This window comes from Heterodontus francisci, unplaced genomic scaffold, assembly GCF_036365525.1.
Source record: "Heterodontus francisci isolate sHetFra1 unplaced genomic scaffold, sHetFra1.hap1 HAP1_SCAFFOLD_330, whole genome shotgun sequence".
Classification (NCBI taxonomy): Eukaryota; Metazoa; Chordata; class Chondrichthyes; order Heterodontiformes; family Heterodontidae; genus Heterodontus; species Heterodontus francisci.
In genome coordinates, this window is record NW_027141448.1 from 219,186 (window position 1) to 240,338 (window position 21,153).

Sequence of the window (21,153 nt, forward strand, 5' to 3'; positions counted from 1 at the left end):
CTAAACTTTTGAAGCAAGGATATGAATCCACGATTTTCTGATTATTGGACAAACACTCGAGCCAACGAAGCTACTGAGCCAGATCACAAATGCTGTGACAACTAAGGGCAGAGGAGGGCACTCTTTATTCTCATCCCACTTCTCCACTGGTCACAAAATCTATTTCAACTTTTCCCACTTACTGAAACAGTCAATCATATACTCTATTTTTCCCAGAATAGAAGACACTGACCAGATTTCTTCAATGAACAACAAAATGATTCATTTATTGTAGAACAAGTTTTAACTAGTCATGAAGTAAAGCATAAACACACAGGTGGAAATTTTAAAAGTTCCCTTTTCACCTTTACTTTTAAAGTCTTTTTTAAAAATCTTCGAGCCACATGCGCACACACACATACACCGGTTAACAGAAAAGATTAAAGGGATGTTTTTTTTAAAATTTTTTAAATTTTGTTACAAACACAAAAAAAACTCTTGGGCTGTTTACTTGCTCATTTTTGAAGAAAACATCAGATGAGATACGTTGCTCCAAAATTGGAATACAGTCTAACTTCTGAGTATACGTAGACAGGTCACTAAGGTATTTTAGAACAGTTCTTTTCGGAAGGCACTGAGAATTAATTTTAGCAGGCCTTCTTCAAAGACATGCGACAAGCTGAATTAACACACTGGACTTCTCAGGATCTTTTAAAGATTTTCTGGCAAACAAGCTGGGTTGTGGTCTTCTCTCCTTCCTTGACACTTCTTCAGGCTAACTTTGTCAACTGCTCACTCCAGCAGGTAAAACACACTGACTCTACAACCAAAAGCTTGTGAGTTTTCTGCTGTCTTAGGTGTACATTGCTGCTGCCGAGCTTGTCCAATCAAGGGGCGCAAATGCCTTCACTAACCACATCTCCCTGTTACCATGGTTTCTGTTCTATTTTTAACTTGAATTATGTGAAAAACAGTAAACATAGTTGCCAAATTAGCTCTTTTGGTGCTCTCTTGAAAAAGAACTGGTCCTACATTTATTCAGTTTGATTATGACTTCTTCAAAAAATATTTTAACAGAAAAAACAGAATCACTTCCATAACATCATGCACTTTCCCTGAGCTACAGGTTATTGAAAGACTCTCTGGCTGTGTTTATTTTAGGTGATTTTGTACTCAGGTTCTTTTGGAATCCATGTGTTTGCAGATCTTTGTGAGTGAGAGATGTGGAGATATGCTTAAAAAATTTCCCTATAAATTATTCATATCTCCGTCATTCCCCGAACTTTGTGCAAACACATTAATGAGGGAATCACACACATCAAGCCGTCAAACCTGTCTGCTGAACATTGAAAGGTGACAGTGTTTATAGTAACGGGGTTCCATTTATTCAGACACATCTTGATGATTCACACATGTAATGTATTTGTATATTATATTCATGACATTATGATGTAAATAAACACTTCCTTGCACTTGCCACGCTTGGTGAACATTTTCTCTGCTGATGCCCCCTGAATATATTAGAGAACATGGTGACGAGGTTGAGATAAAAGTCTGTAAACATAGGCAGCAAACAGCAGCAGGGACTGCAGTGAACAAGATTTACGTGACATATGTGTGCTTATATTGGTGGGTGAAATAAGATACTAAACACACAAAATCCTACATTTGAGCTCGCGGAACATTGCTCTGTCTATGGAGATAGCATCATAGAATGCTCAGGAATTTTGTCCTATACCAGTGATAGTAACACACTTCAGGGGAACTTAAAAAAAACTGGTAAAATCGGCTTTCACATAACAGATGAAATTTTGCACAGAGAAGTGTGAAGTGATACAATTTGAAAGGAAGTATGAGGAGAGGCCATATAAATGAAACATGACAATTCTAAAGTGGGTGCAGGAGCAGAGAGACAATGTACACCAATGTTAGAAGGATTGAAAAGGTAACTAAGAGCAAACAGGACACTTGGATTTATTAATATAGGCATAGAGTAAAAGCATATAAGTTATGCTAAACCTTTACAAAATGCTGGGAATGAATGGCCTCTTCCTGTACCTCCACAGAAAGCTTCCATTCCAGGTTTACACACACTCATCAGGATCACTCTCCACAGATCCTGCCACTCCAGGCTCGGACACCAACTTCAGGATCACTCTCCACAGATCCCGCCATTCCAGGTTCGGACACCCACTTCAGGATCACTCTCCATACATCCCAGCACTACAGGCTCGGAGACCCTCTTCAGAGATCCTAAATCTCCAGACACGGACATCCTTTGAGGACCACTCTCCACAGATTCTTCCCTCCAGGCTCAGACACCCTCTTCAGAGTCACCCTCCATCCATCCCGCCGCTCCACGCACGGTTATCTCGCTCAGGATCAGATCAAAGAATGTTGCTTGTCACTTATCAGCTCAAGCCTGAATGTTGTTCAGGTCTTGCTGCTTGCAGGCACAGACTGCTTCAGTATCTGAGGAGTTGTGAATCATCAGCGAACATGCCCACTTCTGACTTATGTTGAAGAGAAAGCCATCAATGAAACAGCTGAGGATGGTTGGGCCTAGGGCACTGCCCTGAGAAACTAGGGATCCAGTCATGAAAGGTGGAGGACAATTAAATAACGAACCAGATGAGGAGGCTCCAAAAACTTCCCTATCCTCAATGTTGGTGGAGCCGAGCACGTCAGTGCAAAAGATGAAGCTGAAGCATTTGAAACCATCTTCAGTCAGAAATTGCTCAGTGGATGATTCATCTCGGCCTCTTGAGGTCCCCAGCATCACAGCTTCCAGTTTTCAGCCAATTCGCTTCACTCCACATGATAGCAAGAAACAGCTGAAGGCACTCAGTACATCAAAGACTATGGGCCCTAAGAACATTCCGGCTCGAGTACTGAAGACTTGTGCTCCAGAACTAGCTGCGCCCTCAGCCAAGCTGTTCCAGTAGAGCGACAACATAGGCATCTACTCAACAATGAGGAAAATTGCCCAGGTGTGCCCTGTCCGTAAAAAAGCAGGACAAATCCAATCTGACCAATTGCCGCCCCATCAGTCTACTATCAATCATCAACAAAGTGATGGAAGATGTCACCAACAGTGCTATCAAGCACCACACACTTAACAATAATCTGCTCATCGATGCTCAGTTTAGGTTCTGCCAGGGTCTCTCAGCTCCAGGAAATAATTTGGCAGATAGAGTAGAATGTGGGAAAATGTGAGGTTATCCACTTTGGCAGGAAGAATAGAACAGGAAAATATTATTTAAATTGTGAGAGATTACAGAATGCTGCGGAGTAGAAGGATCTGGGTGTCTTCGTACATGAATCACAAAAAGTTACCATGCAGGTACAGCAAATAATTAGGAAGGCAAATGGAATGTTCCCCTTTATTGCAAGGGGAATGGAGTATAAAAGTAGAGATGTGTTGCTACAAATGTACAGGGTGCTCGTGAAACCACACCTAGAGTATTGTGTACAGTTTTGGTTTCCTTATTTAAGGAGGGATATACTTGCATTGGAGGCAGTTCAGAGAAGGTTCACGAGATTTATTCCAGTGATGAAGGGGTTGTCGTATGAGGAAAGTTGAGCAGGTTGGACCGATACTCATTGGAGTTGAGAAAAATGAACGGTGAACGTATTGAGACATATAAGATTCTGAGGGGACTTGACAGGGTAGATGCTGAGAGGAAGTTTCCCCTCGTGGTGGAATCTAGAACTCGGGGACACAGTTTCAGATTTAGGGGTTTTTCATTTAAGAAGGAATTTCTTCTCTCAGAGCGTCATTAATCTTTGGAATTCTCTACCGCAGAGAGCAGTGGAGGCTGGGTCATTGAATGTCTTCACGATTTTTATCTACAAGAGAGCCAAGGGTTATGTGGGCAGGCAGGAAAGTGGGGTTGAGGTCATGATCAGGTCAGCCATGATCCTATTGAATGACGGAGCAAGCTCGAGGGGCGAAATGGCCTACTCCTGCTACTAGTTGTTCTGATCTTATGTTGTTATGATCTCATTGCAGCTTGGTCCAAACAGAGATAAAAGAGTGGAATTCCAGAGGAGAGGTGAGAGTGATTGCCCTTGAGTGAGTGTGGCATCAAGGATCCCTAGCAAAATTGAAGTCAATGGGAATCAGGGGGAAAACTCTCCACTTGCTGGAGTTGTACCTCACACAAAACAAGATGGTTGTGGTTCGTGGAGGCCAATCATCTCAGCCCAGGACATTGCTTCAGTAGTTTCTCAGGGTAGTGTCGTAGACCCAAACATCCTCAGCTGTTTCATTGACGACTTTCCCTTCAAAATAAGTCAGAAGTGGGAATGTTAGGTGATGATTCACAACTCCTCAGTTGAAGCAGTCTGTGCCTACAAGCTGCAAGACCTGAACAATATTCAGGCTTGAGCTGATAAGTGACAAGTAACCTTCTGGCAACACAAGTGCCAAGCAGTGAACATCTCCAATGAGAGAGAGAAAAAAATCTACCTTTTGATATTCAGAGCATTATCATCGCTGAATCCCCCACCATCAATATGTTGGGGGTTACCATTGACCAGAAACTAAACGGGACCAGTCAGATCTATGCTGCGGCTATAAGCGCAGGTCAGAGATTAGGAATTCTGCAGCAAGTGGGAAAAATTAGGAATTCTAGGGGCAGCACAGTGGCGCAGTGGTTTGCACCGCAGCCTCACAGCTCCAGCAACCTGGGTTCAATTCTGGGTACTGCCTGTGTGGAGTTTGCAAGTTCTCCCTGTGTCTGTGTGGGTTTTCTCCGGGTGCTCCGGTTTCCTCCCACAAGCCAAAAGACTTGCAGGTTGGTAGGTAAATTGGCCATTATAAATTGTCCTATAGTATAGGTAGGTGGTAGGGAAATGTAGGGACAGGTGGGGATGTGGTAGGAATATGGGATTAGTGTAGGATTAATATAAATGGGTGGTTGATGGTCGGCACAGACTCGGTGGGCCGAAGGGCCTGTTTCAGTGCTGTATCTCTAAACGAAACTAAGTATCTCACCTCCTGATACACCAAAACCTGTCCACCATCGACAAGGCACAAGTCAGGAGTGTGATGGAATACATCCCACTCAACAACACTCAAGAAGCTCAATACCATCCAGGACAAAGCAGCCCACTTAATCGCCACCTAACCCACCACCTTAAACATTCACTCTCTCCACCACCAGTACACAGAGTCTGCAGTGTGTACCATCTCTATATGCACTGCAGTAACTCGCCATGTATCCTTCAACAGCACCTTTCAAACCCGTGACCTCTACCACCTCGAAGGACAAGGGCAGCAGATGCATGGGAACTCGCCATCTGCAGGTTCCCCTCCAAGTCACTCACCATCCTGACTTGGAACGATATCGCCATTTCTTCACTGTTGTTGGGTCACAATCCTGGAACTCCCTCCCCAACGGCGGTGTGGGTGTTCCTGCACCACATGGACTGCAGCAGTTCAAGACGGCAGCTCACCACTACATTCTCAAGGGCAATTAGGGATGGGTAATAAATGCTCACCTTATCAGCGATACTCACATCCAAGAATGAATAAAAAACAAATCACTCTCCACAGATTCCCCACAATCTGGGCTTGGACATTTACTTCAGGAGCACAGAGCTTTATATAACTGCAACATGAGTTCCAAACTTCATATTCCGTTCGCTTTTCACATTATTTTCTCCCAGTCCACTAGCTTTTAGTAATTCTGTATTCGGGTCTCGGCTCCTCCACAGTTTCTAACATCTCACCTCTTACAAAAAAACACTCTGATCTATCTTTCTTCAGTATTACATGACCCCACATTTTAAACTCCATCTGTCAAAGCATTGCTCACTCACTTAATCTATCAAGAAGATTTGAAAATAAATTTCTTGCCAAAGGATAATATTCTGCTTCTGCTCCCTCGCCGTTTGCTTTTCCCATCAGTCTTTCACTTGGTGTAAATCCAGAGAATATAAAGATGGAAGGAAGGGAGGGAGGGAAAATCTTGCTCCGCTTTGTGATCCCAATTTGATCTTCATTCCAGTCCAATTTGGGTGAAGAATCCCAATTGTCTGTCTCAATTTTAATAATATATAAACAATTGGGAAGGTCATGTCTTACCAACTTAATAGAATTCTTTGAGGAAGTGACAAAGTTGATTGATGAGGGAAGGGCTGTCGATGTCATATACATGGACTTCAGTAAGGCGTTTGATAAGGTTCCCCATGGCAGGCTGATGGAGAAAGTGAAGGCGCTTGGGGTCCAAGGTCTACTAGCTCGATGGATAAAGAACTGGCTGGGCAACAGGAGACAGAGAGTAGCAGTAGAAGGGAGTTTCTCAAAATGGAGACGTGTGACCAGTGGTGTTCCACAGGGATCCGTGCTGGGACCACTGTTGTTTGTGATATACATTAATGATTTGGAGGAAAGTATAGGTGGACTGATTAGCAAATTTGCAGACGACACTAAGATTGGTGGAGTAGCAGATAGTGAAGGGGACTGTCAGAGAATACAGCAGAATATAGATAGATTGGAGAGTTGGGCAGAGAAATGGCAGATGGAGTTCAATCAGGGCAAATGCGAGGTGATGCATTTTGGAAGATCCAATTCAAGAGTGAACTATACAGTAAATGGAAAAGTCCTGGGGAAAATTGATGTCCAGAGAGATTTGGGTGTTCAGGTCCACTGTTCCCTGAAGGTGGCAACGCAGGTAAATAGAGTGGTCAAGAAGGCATACGGCATGCTTTCCTTCATCGGACGGGGCATTGAGTACAAGAGTTGGCAGGTCATGTTACAGTTGTATAGGACTTTGGTTCGGCCACATTTGGAATACTGCGTACAGTTCTGGTCGCCACATTATCAAAAGGATGTGGATGCTTTGGAGAGGGTGCAGAGGAGGTTCACAAGGATGTTGCCTGGTATGGAGGGCGCTAGCTATGAAGAGAGGTTGAGCAGATTAGGATTATTTTCATTAGAAAGACGGAGGTTGAGGGGGGACCTGATTGAGGTGTACAAAATCATGAGAGGTATAGACAGGGTGGATAGCAAGAGGCTTTTTCCCAGAGTGGGGGTTTCAATTACTAGAGGACACGAGTTCAAAGTGAAAGGGGAAAAGTTTAGGGGGGATATGCGTGGAAAGTTCTTTACGCAGAGGGTGGTGGGCACCTGGAACGCATTGCCAGCGGAGGTGGTAGATGCGGGCACGATGGATTCTTTTAAGATGTATCTTGACAGATACATGAATGGGCAGGAAGAAAAGAGATACAGAACCTTAGAAAATAGGCGACATGTTTAGAGAGAGGATCTGGATCGGCGCAGGCTTGGAGGGCCGAAGGGCCTGTTCCTGTGCTGTAATTATCTTTGTTCTTAATTCTGGAAACACCGTCTGGAAATTGACAGGAAGAGGTTTCCAGTCTGACTTTATGCAAAAAGTCCCCCAATAGAAATAAAGGAACTATCCAGCTCACAAACTAACAGCAAGGATGGGATTCGAACCCATTCATGAAGAACACAATACATTAGCAGACAATCACCTTAACCTCTCAGCCACCTTAACAGTTGCGCAAACATGGGTGTCACCTTCAGCACAGCTCCTGGCTGTGCAGCCAGCTGCAGTGACCTCATGGTTCAGGCGTCTGAGTGATGTTAATCATGATGTGATCAAATGATTGCATGTTCCACTCTTTCCGTGGTGGGTTTTCACACTGAGTGGAAACGTGTTGGACATGGTCTGGAAATGTTTCACACCGCTCCATTCCCTGGTTCATTTACTTACAGAAGGTATATTTCCATCATTACACAACCCATAAGATGAACTTTTTTCAAAAGACTTCAGTGTATTTAGCTCTGTGTTCAACACTGTGAGGCAGCTTTCTGTGTTGAGAAAGAGTGCAATTTAATGACTGGTCTCTTGGATCTTGGATCAAACAGGGTGACAGATAGAGGTCTGTGTGCAGAGGGTTTGGAGGTGAGCTCTGATTCCTAACCCTTTCTGGATTGTGAGGAATAAAGAATGAATGAGAGAGAGAGAATGTGGGAGAAGGGATGATGGAAGAATTTGTTTGTGAACCTGATTAAAAGTGGCTCAAACGCAAGATCATATTAAGATATCAAGAGCAGAACATTAACATAATCTGAGTTCCGCGATCTGGTCGGGTCCCATTCCCCTGAAGTGAGGAATGAACGGGTGGGAAATTCCACCTGGAGTTATATTTGTCTCCAATGAAGATGAGTTCACAGTGAGGATGGAATAGCTCAGTTGGGAGAACACTAGATTGAAGAACCAGGATACAATCCCTGGTTTCATCAGTTTTAATTTGGTGTCTCCATCAGTTTAAGTAGAGAGAATCAGAGGGGAGATTTTCCACTCTTGACCCCATGGGCTGAATTTTAAACTAACGGTGCGGCTCTCGGCAGAGGCACCGGAAGCGGGTGTCGTCACCACACGAGTGAAATGTGGCCGACCGACTCCGATCACGGAGCAGCCGACCAATTAATGAAGGGGAGGCGTGTGGCCCATGTAAACAAGGACCAGAGGCAGGGAACAAGGCACCGATGGCACCGACATCTGGCACAACGGCAGGTGCTGACACCATATTTAAAGGGCTGCCAACCCTGCATTCACTGCTGCCTGGTTTAAAGGAGTGTCTTCCTGAGAGCCCTCTGATGCCCCAGGACCCGTTCTGCTGCCTCTGCTGCCCCAGGATCCGTTCTGCTGTCTCTGCTGCCCCAGGACCCGTTCTGCTGTCACTGCTGCCCCAGAACTCGCTCTGCTCCCTCTGCTGTCCCAGGACACGTTCTGCTGCCTCTGATGCCCCAGGACCCGTTCTGCAGCCTCTGATGCCCCAGGACCCGTTCTGCTGCCTCTGCTGCCTGCTGAGTAAGGAGCTGAATGCGAGCCTGCAGTGACCATGGTCCCACGGTTTAGCGATGCCTCCCTGCAGGTTCTCCTCCAGGTGGCAAGAGAAAGGTGGAAGATCCTCTTCCCCAGGGATGGGAGGTGGAGACCTGCCCACCTGACCAAGCAAAGCTGGCTGAAGATAGTCGGTGAGGTCAGCTGACGTGGGGTCACCCCCAGATAATGGATCCAGTACTGGAAGTGGGTCAATGACCGGATCCAGGCTGCTCAGGCGAAAACTCAAAACACTTTGGACCCTTTGGACATTGCATGTGGCAGAGTGAGAGGGAGTGTTTGGTGGAAAGGGAGTGACCACCCAGTCATGTGGATTGGGGAAGGGCAGCAGGACATGCTGCCTGAGGCTTGGCTGCATCTCGGTGAGAGGTGCACGTCAGTCATTGTATCAACTCACACAGTCCCTCGAGAGGGGCCACATGCAGGAGGAATACGTGTGTCCCCATCATGGACTGCTGGACTATCACCATCAGAGATGTTGGGCTTGTCCCCGCTGGGAGACTAACTTTGTTCATCATTGTGTCTGCAGGAGAAGACATCCCACAATTGGAAAGAGCGTGTCAAGACCGGCGGTGGATGCCTTATCTCCATGTCCTCATCCCGATGGAGGAGGAGGCCATGGAACAGGCAGGGCAGCAAAGCAGCTGCTCCATAGCTGATGGAGAGACAGGGACACCTACCCAAGAGAGTGAGTGAACATCTCCTGGGGCACAAGGGAGCATCTGCTGCAAAGGAGCCACACTGCTCATCTGCTCACCACTGCATCAATGGAGCTGCACGTTAGGGGTGGTTGGAATGTCATGATGGGAAGACCCTAACCCTTCAATGTCCCTGTTTTCTCGTGAAGGCCCGGATGAACGACAAAAGCAAAGAGCTGGAGAGACTGGGGGACAGCCGGACATGTCTGACGAGGAGGAGGGAGCCTCAGAGGGTGCACCATCACCTCATTCCCCTGCACCCTTCACCAGCACAGAAACTCTCACGTTGGTGGGTATCCGTTCGCGGTTAGATTCTGGCATGCAAACTGGTGAGCACATCACAGACAGGCCCGGGCAGCTGGCGGAGGCTGTGACAGCCGAGGCCACTGGGAGTTGGTGGTTTGTGGGAGGCCAGGCCCATGCTGTGCCCCAGGCTGATGACGTGCCTCTTGTGTCACCAGCAACACGGGAAATGCTGCAGCTGCAGTGAGAGGTCAGGCAACATCTGGCAGAGTTGCCAGAGGCTATGTGTACCCAAGCACGGACGATGGAGGAGTCCATCCAGGCCTTGGGTGCTGCACTGTCTCTGATGGGGGTGTGTCTGGCTTCCTCCATTGAGAGATTGGTGACTCTCATGGAGAACCAGATCCAGCAGACCAATCAGTGGCTGCCGGAGATGTGCGCAGACCTGCACTCCATCACTTTGTCCAGGAGCTCCATCCAGTGGTGACAAGGTGAGAGGGGGGACGAGGCACCTGAACTCTCCACTTGGTCCACGTCCCTCTCAGGTCAGCAGGGAGGTACAAGTGTGTCTTATAAGGGGGAGGAGCAGCTGGCTGCTACATCTGGGGGCCCCTCTCAGGGTGCTCCTGGTGTGGACGGTAATTCCAAAGTCCCTCTGCCAGTGACACCAGAGATGCCAGCACCTCCATGATCCTCGATGACAGAGGGGGTCCCTGTACCTGTGCAGGAGGCCCTCAGTGTGCCAGGGCCCTCCAGGCCTCAGGCAGCTGAGGACGGCCGCCAATGTCATCCCAAGCCATGGAGCAGCAAGGTCAGCAGCCTGTCTCCACCTCAGCTGACAGAGCAGGGGGAGGAGCAGGTAGGAACACCCGGAAGAGATTTAAGAAGAGCACCCAGATTCACTGAGGGGTTCACGGGTGAATGTACATTCCAGATGGATAGGGTTGTGTTTGGTGTCACACAGAATAAAGAAATGATGTTCTCTCACTATGTCTCCTTCCTATTGTTGATGCCCTTTGGGACTTCATTTCAACCCTTCCTCCCAAGGGGCTGGAAGTGATGGACCAAGCCCTGAGTTCACAAAGCTTCGGCCTTGTCACTGTGCGATGTGTACCTGGGCGCTGTAGTGTAGAAGGAAGGAGGTGACAACAGGGCTGTTTAAAGCTAAGACTTTATTGCTGTGGTTCCAGAAGGTGGTAAGGCTCAAAGGAAACGTGAATGTATAAGGGTGTCTCGTGTCTCCCTTGTGTGTATCTTATGGAGGCTTTCCTGCTGTGCCTGAGGTTTTTCATCTGGCACTGCTTGGGCAAAATCCTCCTCCACATCCTCATCATCAGAGGAGACACCACACTCCATGATATCCACACGAGTCAACACCTCACCCCTCTGTCATGCCAGATTGTGCAGAGCACAGCAAGCCACCATGATACGCGAGACCCTCGCCGGGACATACTGAAGAGCTCCACAGGAACAATATAAGTGCCTGAATCTCATCTTCAGGAGACCAATGGCCTCTTTGATGGTCGCTCGGGTTGACCCGCAGCAGGTGTTGTACCTCTCCTCTGAATCGTTGTGTGGGTTCCTCACAGGCATCAGTACTCATGTTCTCACTGGGTTGCCCTTGTCTCCAAGGATCCATCTCAGAAAGCACATGGGGCCACGGAAAGGTTCTGGTACCTGGGAGTGTCTTGCTATGCAGGCGTTGTGGCTGCTTCCCGGGATTTGTGCACACACCTGTAGGATCCATTTGTGATGGTCACAGACCAGTTACACACTGAGCAAGTGGAAGCCCTTCCTGTTGAAGGCTGCTGGCTGGTCTGCAGGAGCCTTGATGGTCACATGGGTGCAGTCGATGACACCCTACACCTGGGGGAATCCAGCGATGGCCCCGAATCCTATAGCCCTCTCAGCGTGACTGTTTGGATCGATGTGCACATAGTCACCGGCCCTCCTGAACAGGACATTGGTGACCTCCTTGATGCACTGATTCACCACAGACTGTGAGATTCCACATATATCTCCAGTGGATCCCCGCAATGATCTGCTGGTGGAGAAGTTCAGTGGCACGGTGACCTTCAGTGACACTGGCATCAGGTGCCCACCAAGTCCCATGGGGCACAGCTGCATCATGGCAGAGAGATCAGTGACAACCTCCGTGGAGAGGCGCTGTCTGCGGAGACACAGTCACTCGGACATCTGCAGGTAGTTGAACCTCGGCTGACGTGTTCCTCTGCCTCCTTCTCCAGCCTCCTGTTCGAGGCTGGCCCTCCTGTGGGCCCCCAAGCTGCTGTGGTGTCCCTGCTGGTGCCTGCGCCTCCCTCCCTCCCTCTCTACTCCTCCTCCTCTTCAATGGGAGCCTCGAATCCAGGGTGAATGAGGCCCATGACAGGTTGACCCTCCCTGAGTGCAAGGCCTTCACAGTAAACAACACCCAGCCCCATTTACCTCATTTGTCACCCTCAATGAGGTGGCACTGCCCCAATAACACCCGGGTGTGGCTCACCCTGCAGAGCTGGCACATTGGCCCCCACGCCTGACAGTGTTTCCCGATGCCCTTTCCCCCTCCACCCTTGCTGCCAAGTTACGCTGCCTCACCCGACAGCTTCCCAGTGAAGCCAACACTCAGCTCCCACCTCCCAGTCACCTCCTTTAACCAGGCGAGGCTCTGAAGTCCCAGGGTTCCCGTGTGCTATTAATTCAATTGGACCCAGTGAATAAAATTGCTGACAATTGGACTCATTAATACTTTAAATGCCTTCTTGCCGTGTGGATGTGCGAAGTCTGCCCTCCATGTCAGCCGCCGACAGAAAAATCCGGTCCAACGTCTTCCATCCCTATTTCATACACCCCCCCTCCCCCTCCCCCTCCCCAGCCTCCATTCCCGTCTCCAACGGTCCCTTAAATTTCTGGCCCATGTCTCTAAGACTAATGGGAGTGAAACTACAGCTGCTCCTTAGACTGAACAGGGAGAGCAGCTCTCTCTGTGTTGAAAGTGAATGAATCTGCTCTTTACCTTGTCTTACTGGAATGTTCACTGTCTGGAAATGTCTGTTTGAAAATGTTTTCCTGTTATATTAATGGAGCAGAGGAGCAGAAGTGAGATACTGTTCAACAGGGAGGTTTGGAAGTGGGTGAAGGGGTGGAGTGACGGTGGGAGTGAGAGGCGCAGTGAGTTGGCCATTCTCAATAGAGTGTCAGGAATGAAGGTCAGAGGAACAGACCAGGCAGGAAACACAGAAAGAGCGAGGAGAAGCTGGTGTGAAAAACAGAGATTAAACAACAGGCTTGTTCAGTTGGTTTGTGTCTGGTGTTTAGAATACCCGGAATCTGGGTTCACTTCACTTCCAACTCAGCAATTGTACCAACATTATGTTCATAAAACCATAGAATGATACACAAAGAAGGAGACCATTTGGTCCATTGTGTCAATGCTGTCTCTTTGGTTGTGCTATCCAATTAGTTCTGATGCTCAGCTTTTTCCTGTAATCTGTACATTTTCCTTCCAGTATTTATCCCTATTGCTTTTCAAAGTTACTACTGAATCTGCTTTCAAGTCCTGATCAGACAGTGCATTCCAAATCACAACACATCACCGTATAAATCCCGACCTCATTTCGCCTCTGGTTCTTTTCTCAATCACCTGATAAATACATCCTCTGGTTACTGACCCTTTTGCCACTGGAAACAATTTCTCCTTATTTGACTTATTGAAAACCTTCTTGATGATGTCACATACTAGACTGCCAGTAAAACTGAAGCCCATGTAATAAAAGGGACAATGACAGCATGGATATGAAATTAGCAGACTGATAGGAACATAGGAGCAGGAGTAGGCCATTCAGCCCGTCGAGCCAACCCCGCCATTCAATATGATGATGACTGATCATCCACTTCAATGCCTTTTTCCCACACTATGTCCATATCCCCTATGTCATTTGCATTTAGAAATCTGTCAATCTCTGCTTTAAACATACTCAATGACTGAGCTTCCACAGCCCTCTGGGGTAGAGAATTCCAAAGATTCACAACCCTCTGAGTAAAGAAATTTCTCCTCGTCTCTGTCCTAAGTGGCTTTCCCCTTATGTTGAAATTGTGTCCCCTGGTTCTAGATTCCTCAACCGGAGGAAATAGCTTCATCTACCTGTCTATCCCTTTAAATATATGGTAAGTTTCAATGAGATCACCTCTCATTCTTCGAAACTCTAGAGAATACAGGCCCAGTTTCCCCAAAATCTCTTCATAGGACAGTCCCGCCACCCCGGGAACAAGTCTGGTGAACCTTCGTTGTACTCCCTCTATGGCAATGATATCCTTCCTAAGGTAAGGGGATCGAAACTGCACACAGTATTCCAAAGTGCAGTCCAACCAAGGTTATATACAATTGAAGCAAGACTTCACTACTCCTGTACTCAAATCCTCTTGTGATAGAGTCTAACATATCATTCGCCTTCCTAATTGCTTGCTGCACCTGCATGTTAGCTTTCAGTCACTTACTGACAAGGACACCCAGGCCCCTTTGTCCATCTACACTTTCTAATCTCTTAACATTTAAGAAATGATCTGCACATCTGTTTCACCTACCAAAGTGGACAACCTCACATCTTTGCACATTATATTCCATGTGCCACTTTCTTGTCCACTCACTATGTCTGTCCAAATCCCCTTGAAGCCGCTTTGCATCTTCCTCACAACACACATTCCCACCTAGTTTTGTGTCATCTGCGTACTTGGAAATAGTACATTTGGTCCCCACATCCGAATCATTGATATATATTGTGAACAGCTGGGTCACAGTGTGGTGGTGAACAGTTGTATTTCTGTCTGGAGGAAGGTTTACAGTGGGTTCCCCATGGTTCCTCATAACTTCAGTTATGTGCAGACACTGGAAAAGCTGGGGTTGTTCTCCTTGGAGCAGAGCAAGTTCAGAACAACTTTGACAGAGTTAGAATCAAGGAATCAAATGGTTACAGTACAGAAGGAGACCATTCAGTCCATCATGTCCATGACAGCTCTTTGCAAGAGCAAATCAGCTAATTCCACTCCTCTGCCCTTTCATTGTAACCCTGCAAATTTTCTCTATTCAGGTGTTTATCCAATTCCCTTTTGAAAGCCACGATTGAATCTGCCTCCAGCACACTCTCAGGCAGTGTATTCCAGATCCAAACCACTCGCTCTGTCCCACACCCCTGGTACCATTGCAGAAAATCTCTTCTGTTCATTTCATCCCTCATAAATAATTGAAATGAAATGTTTATTAGGAAATGCACAACATAAAAAGGAGAGAGAAATAAATGCTGAGCAAAATAGAAGTCAATGTTTGGAAGGTAAAAAGAGCAAAAGATGTAACTTTTATTCTGGATGAGTGAGAGGAATATATCACACTTTGGGGATTTTGTAAGAGGATTTATTGATAAACCTGGGATTTGAGAGGAAGCTGGTTCATGGTTTACAGAACAAATTCAGCCCCTGGGATGGAGCCAACAGCTGCACTGTCCAATAACAGACAGGACGGGGACACTGTCTCAGGCGTAGTGAGCTCAGTCGATGAAAGCATGAAACTCTGAATCTCAAGTTTTTGAGTTTGAGCCCCACGGTGGGTGTTTTATATTTCCTTTTTAGGCTGATTTTACAGGCATTCTCCAGCTCTGAATTCCTCGGCAGAGAGTTCAAGGAGTGTTTGAAATGAGATTCAACAGCAGTATGAGAAAGTCTCTCCTTGATTCAGGACTCTTATCTCTCTGCAGCAACTCGCTGCTGAAGATTGAACTTTATCTCATTTCATTCTCAGCTGAGGGTCAGTGTGGATCACTGGGACTTCCGGCTGTCTCCCACTTCACAATCCATCAGTGCTGAGAAAGCAATGGGGAATATTACGCACATGTTACAATGTTTTATAAATACTTGAATGTATTTCACACTGTGTCTGACAGTGTGAATCTCCCCTGTTATATCAGCTCACCAATACTTCAACAGAACATTCACATAATGTGAGCTCTGAGATCTGTTCAGATCCCATTCCCAAGACCTGGAAAGTGGGATTGGGCTGGATCGCTCTTTTTCAGTTGGCACAGACACGATTGCTAAATTGTCTCATTCTGTGCCATAAATTTTCTCCATTTTCTATGTTCTATAAAGTGAGGTGTGATTGGGAGGGGCAATTCCACCAGGGTTATATTTTCTACCAAAACAATGACACAATGGATACTTCACTTTTTTATTCATTCATTCATGCGATGTGGGCGTTGCTGTCCAGGCCAGCATTTACTGCCCATCCTTAATTGCCCTTGAGAAGGTGGTGGGGTGGGCTGCCTTCTTGAACCACCCTTGAGTGAGTGTGGCATCAAGGATCCCTAGCAAAATTGAAGTCACTGGGAATCAGGAGGAAAACTCTCCACTTGCTGGAGTCGTACGTCGCACAAAACAAGATGGTTGTGGTTCGTGGAGGCCAATCATCTCAGCCCAGGACATTGCCTCAGGAGTTTCTCAGGGTAGTGTCGTAGACCCAAACATCCCAGCTGTTTCATTGATGACTTTCTCTTCAACATAAGTCAGAAGTGGGAATGTTAGATGATGACTCACAACTCTTCAGATACTGAAGCAGTCTGTGCCTGCAAGCAGCAAGACCTGAACAACATTCAGGCTTGAGCTGATAAGTGGCAAGCAACCTTCTGGCCACACAAGTGCCAAGCAGTGAACATCTCCAATGAGAGAGAAAAAAAAATCTACCTTTTGATATTCAGAAGCATTATCATCGTTAAATCCCCCACCATCAATATCTTGACCAGAAACGTAACTGGACCAGTCACATCTATGCTGTGGCTATAAGCGCAGGTCAGAGATTACGAATTCTGCAGCAAGTATCTCACCTCCTGACACCCCAAATCCTGTCCACCATCTACAAGGCACAAGTCAGGAGTGTGATGGAATACATCCCACTCAACAACACTCAAGAAGCTCAACACCATCCAGGACAAAGCAGCGCACTTGATCGGCACCTAACCCACCACCTTAAACATTCAATCCCTCCACAACCAGTAAACAGTGGCTGCAGTGTGTACCATCTCCATATGCACTGCAGCAACTCGCCAAGTATCCTTCAACAGCACCTTCCAAACTCGTGACCACTACCACCTCGAAGGACAAGGGCAGCAGATGCATGGGAACTCACTACCTGCAGGTTCCCCTCCAAGTCACTCACCATCCTGACTTGGAACGATATCGCCAGTTATTCACTGTTGTTGGGTCACAATCCTGGAACTCCCTCCCCAACGGCAGTGTGGGTGTTCCTGCACCATATGGACTGCATCAATTCAAGAAGGCAGCTCTCCACCACCTTCTCAATGGCAATAGGAATGGGTAATAAATGCTCGCCTTATCAGCGATACTCACACCCAAGAATGAATAAAAACCAAATCACTCTCCACAGATTCCCCACAATCTGGGCTTGGACATTTACTTCAGGAGCACAGAGCTTTATATCACTGCAACATGAGTTCCAATCTTCATATTCTGTTCACTTTTCACATTATTTTCTACCAGTCCACGAGCTTTTATTAATTCAGTATTCGGGTCTCTGCTCCTCAACCGTTTCTAACATCTCACCTCTTACAAAAAAACACTCTGATCTAGCGTCGGTAGTCGATGACCCCTCATTTTAAACTCCATCTGCCAAAGCATTGCTCACTCACTTAATCTATCAAGAAGATTTGAAAATAAATTTCTTGCCAAAGGATAATTTTCTGCATCTGCTCCCTCGCCATTTGCTTTTCCCATTTGTCTTTCACTTGGTGCAAATCCAGAGAAAGTAATGATGGAAGGAAGGAGGGGAGGAAAAATCCTGCTCCGTTTCGTGATCCCTATTTGATCTTCATTCCACTGCAGTTTGGGTGAAGAATTCCAATTGTCTGTCTCAATTTTAATAAAGTATAACCAATTCTGGAATCACTGTCAAGATACTGACAAGAACAGGTTTCGAGGCTGACTTTACACATAAGCTCACCCAACATAAATAATACACGAAACAGCTCATAAACTAGCGACAAGGATGGGATTCGAACCCACGTGTGCAAAGCACAATGGATTAGCAATCCATCGCCTTAACCTCTCGGCCACCTTGTCAGTTGCAGAGACGTAGCTGTCACCTTCAGCACAGCTTCTGGCTGTGCAGCCAGCTGTGGAATGATGGAAATATATCTTCTGTAAGTAAATGAAGTTGGGAATGGAGCGGTGTGAAACATTTCCAGACCATGTCCAACACGTTTCTACTCAGTGTGAAAACCCAACACGGAAAGACTGGAACATGCAATCATTTCATCACATCATGATTAACATCACTCAGACACCGGAACCATTAGGTCACTGATGAAGTCATGATGACCGAATTTCTCATGAAATGAAAACTGAACTAACTGACTGGAAGAATTGCTTTAACCCCACATGATCAGCGAGGCACAGCATCAGGCCGACTTGTCGGGTGGTGTAAACAGATATCACTGCTTCTGATCTTCACCAGAACAGAGAGTGAGATGTAACATTGATCATCAAACAGACTGTGAGAGAATACAACAGAATAAAACACATGGAGAGACACTGTGGAATAACAAATAGATTTGATTGGAATGTTGAAATTTTGATTGGAATGGATAAAACACCAGAAACAGCAGATTAAAGTGGGATTCTCATCATTATATTGATCTGGGACAGAAAAGAGAAACTGATGGAAAGAAGAGAAGAAGGAAGAAAAGAAAGGATGGAACTGTTCAATCTTTTCAGTTTTTTCACTCGCCCATCAAAGCTGATAAAAAAAGTTGCAAATAACAGAGAATTTCACCAAAAAGGGAGATTAAATGTTGCTGAAACCTTGGATCGAAGGATGCCCCAAAAGATCACCTGTTTAACTGTCTCCTCACGAGGGGATTTCAATCAGTGAGCAATATTATTCTCTACTTTTTTTGTTAATTGGTCCCAGAACTGTCACTTGCAATTAATATCTGTGTTCCGACTCCTGAATAATAAAATTGTGAGTTTCTCGATATTTTCTGGACACAGTTCCTGCTGAAAGAACTAAGAACTCTTTTCTAATTTGCACAATACTCTATACACACTCATCAAGCCTGCTAAGCTAGCATCCTTGGTGCTGCTCTCTCTTCTCCCAAACTTCATCTCATGTGACTGTTCCATCATCACTCTGACAGTGGGAGGGGTTGATCCCACTATCTTCAGCATTAACCCTTTACATCCTTATACCACACTGTCTGTCCAACAAAAATGGGTGGAGGGAACTTCCTTCATTTATCAAAACACCAACAGCAGCACAGTGGCGCAATGGTTAGCACCGCAGCCTCAGAGCTCCAGCGACCAGGATTCAGTTCTGGGTACTGCCTGTGTGGAGTTTGCAAGTTCTCCCTATGTCTGTGTGGGTTTCCGCCGGGTGCTCTGGTTTCCTCCCACCTCCAAAAGACTTGCAGGTTGATAGGTAAATTGGCCATTGTAAATTGTCCCGAGTGTAGGTACGTGGTAGGAGAATGGTGGGGATGTGGTAGAGAATATGGGATTAATGTAGGATTAGTATAAATGGGTGGTTGCTGGTTGGCACAGACTCGGTGGGCCGAAGGGGCTATATCTCTAAATAAGAAAAGTAAAATAAAGGCTACCAGTCGTAAATCAACTCAAACCCATTAGAGAGATAGAGGGAGACTGTCAGAGAACTTCCTGCATCCAGTCCTGACCCTGTCACACTCAGCAGCTTCTCACCCAGACCGCACTCTCATCAACACTGAACATTGTTACCGAGACCCTTCAAATACTGTTTATAAAAGGGAGAAAAATTCAAACTTTATCACAGCTAGATTGAATAGAACAAAGTTTAATATCTTCTCGTCGTCACTCGGTAACCACATGAGACAGTCCTTAAATCAGTAGCATAAATTATCAGCTGGAAGAATGTTTGTCATTGGGTTGAATCATTTCTGTGTGAGGAATGTTCCAGCATCATAAACCAGGGGAACGTGTTGACTGAGCTGTGTCTTCATCTCTTCTGGACAGTTCACCCTTCATTCTGCTCTGATTCACTTTCCCAAAGCGGATCTACAGATTCTCAAATCCGGAGACTGGGTTTTCTTATTTTGTTCCTTTTGATTTTTCTTGCTCCTGAATGTTAATATATTCCAACCTCGGATCAACCTTGCCCTGTCTCCCAGTCTTGGTTAAAAGCGACAAATAACGGCAACAACATTCTGAAACATACAACACGGTCACATTCTGCTTCAGTGAGATTAATGCTGAGGCCGTTTCTGTGTCGAATGCGATTGTGAACAAATTTCTCTCAAGGAAATTGTGAGTGATCAAGTATTTGCACTGAATTTCTGTGCAAGAAGGGACAGTTTCAAACAGCCATTCCCAAATCACTTCCTTCACAAAGACAAAGACTGTGCTGTCTTAACGTGTGAATCAACTTCACAAACAAATTTGAACTCGAAGTTCAGGAGAAGACAGAGATGTGAATGATTGACAGTGTAATCTTTAAATCATAATTTTCCGTTTCTTCGTTGAAGTGAGGCTCAACCCTAAGCCACTAGAGATCGCGGAAAGCTACAAACTTGGATCCAGAAATCAGAAAAGTAGTGAAACAGTTGGTGAGTACATTGTGACATTGAAGAATTTATCACCACATTGCAACATTGGCACTTTCTTAGACCGTACATTATGAGACAGATTTGTGCTTATATTGGTGGATGAGGAAAGATACTAAACACACAAAATCCCAATTTGAGCTAGTGTGTAAGATTGCTCTTTCCACGGAGATAGCATCAAAGAATGCTCGTGAATTTCGTCCTATGCCAGTGACAGTAACACACTTCAGAGGAACTTAAACACACTGGTAAAATGGGCTTTCACACAACAGATAAAATGTTACACAGAGACTTGTGAAGTGATACAGTTTGGGAGGAAGAATGAGACAATGTACACCAATCTTTTTTGATCAAGGTTTGAAAAGGTTGCTAAGAGCAAACAGGACACTTGGCTTTATTAATAGAGGCATAGAGTCAAAGCAAATAAGTTATGCTAAACCTTTATAAAACACTGGGGCTGAATGACCTACTCCAGTACCTCCACGGAAAGCTTCCACTCCAGGCTCGGACACCCTCTTCAGGATCACTCTCCATACATCCCGCCACTCCACACACGGATATCTCCCTCAGGATCAGATCACAGCTCCACAGTCCTGCCACATCCAGTCGTGAATGGTGGTGGATAATTAAATAACTAACAAGATGAGGAGGCTCCAAAAACATTCACATCCTCAATGATGGTGGTGCTGAGCACGTCAGTGCAAAAGATGAAGCTGAAGC

General features: G+C 46.0%; 1 non-coding gene across 1 annotated transcript; it reads right to left on the minus strand.

The window, feature by feature from the left end:
- Window positions 1-17,838: 17,838 nt before the first annotated feature.
- trnas-gcu (transfer RNA serine (anticodon GCU)) lies at window positions 17,839-17,920 on the minus strand. Its single transcript has one exon. It is a non-coding gene; the product is annotated as a tRNA-Ser (tRNA).
- Between the last annotated feature and the right edge of the window lie 3,233 nt (window positions 17,921-21,153).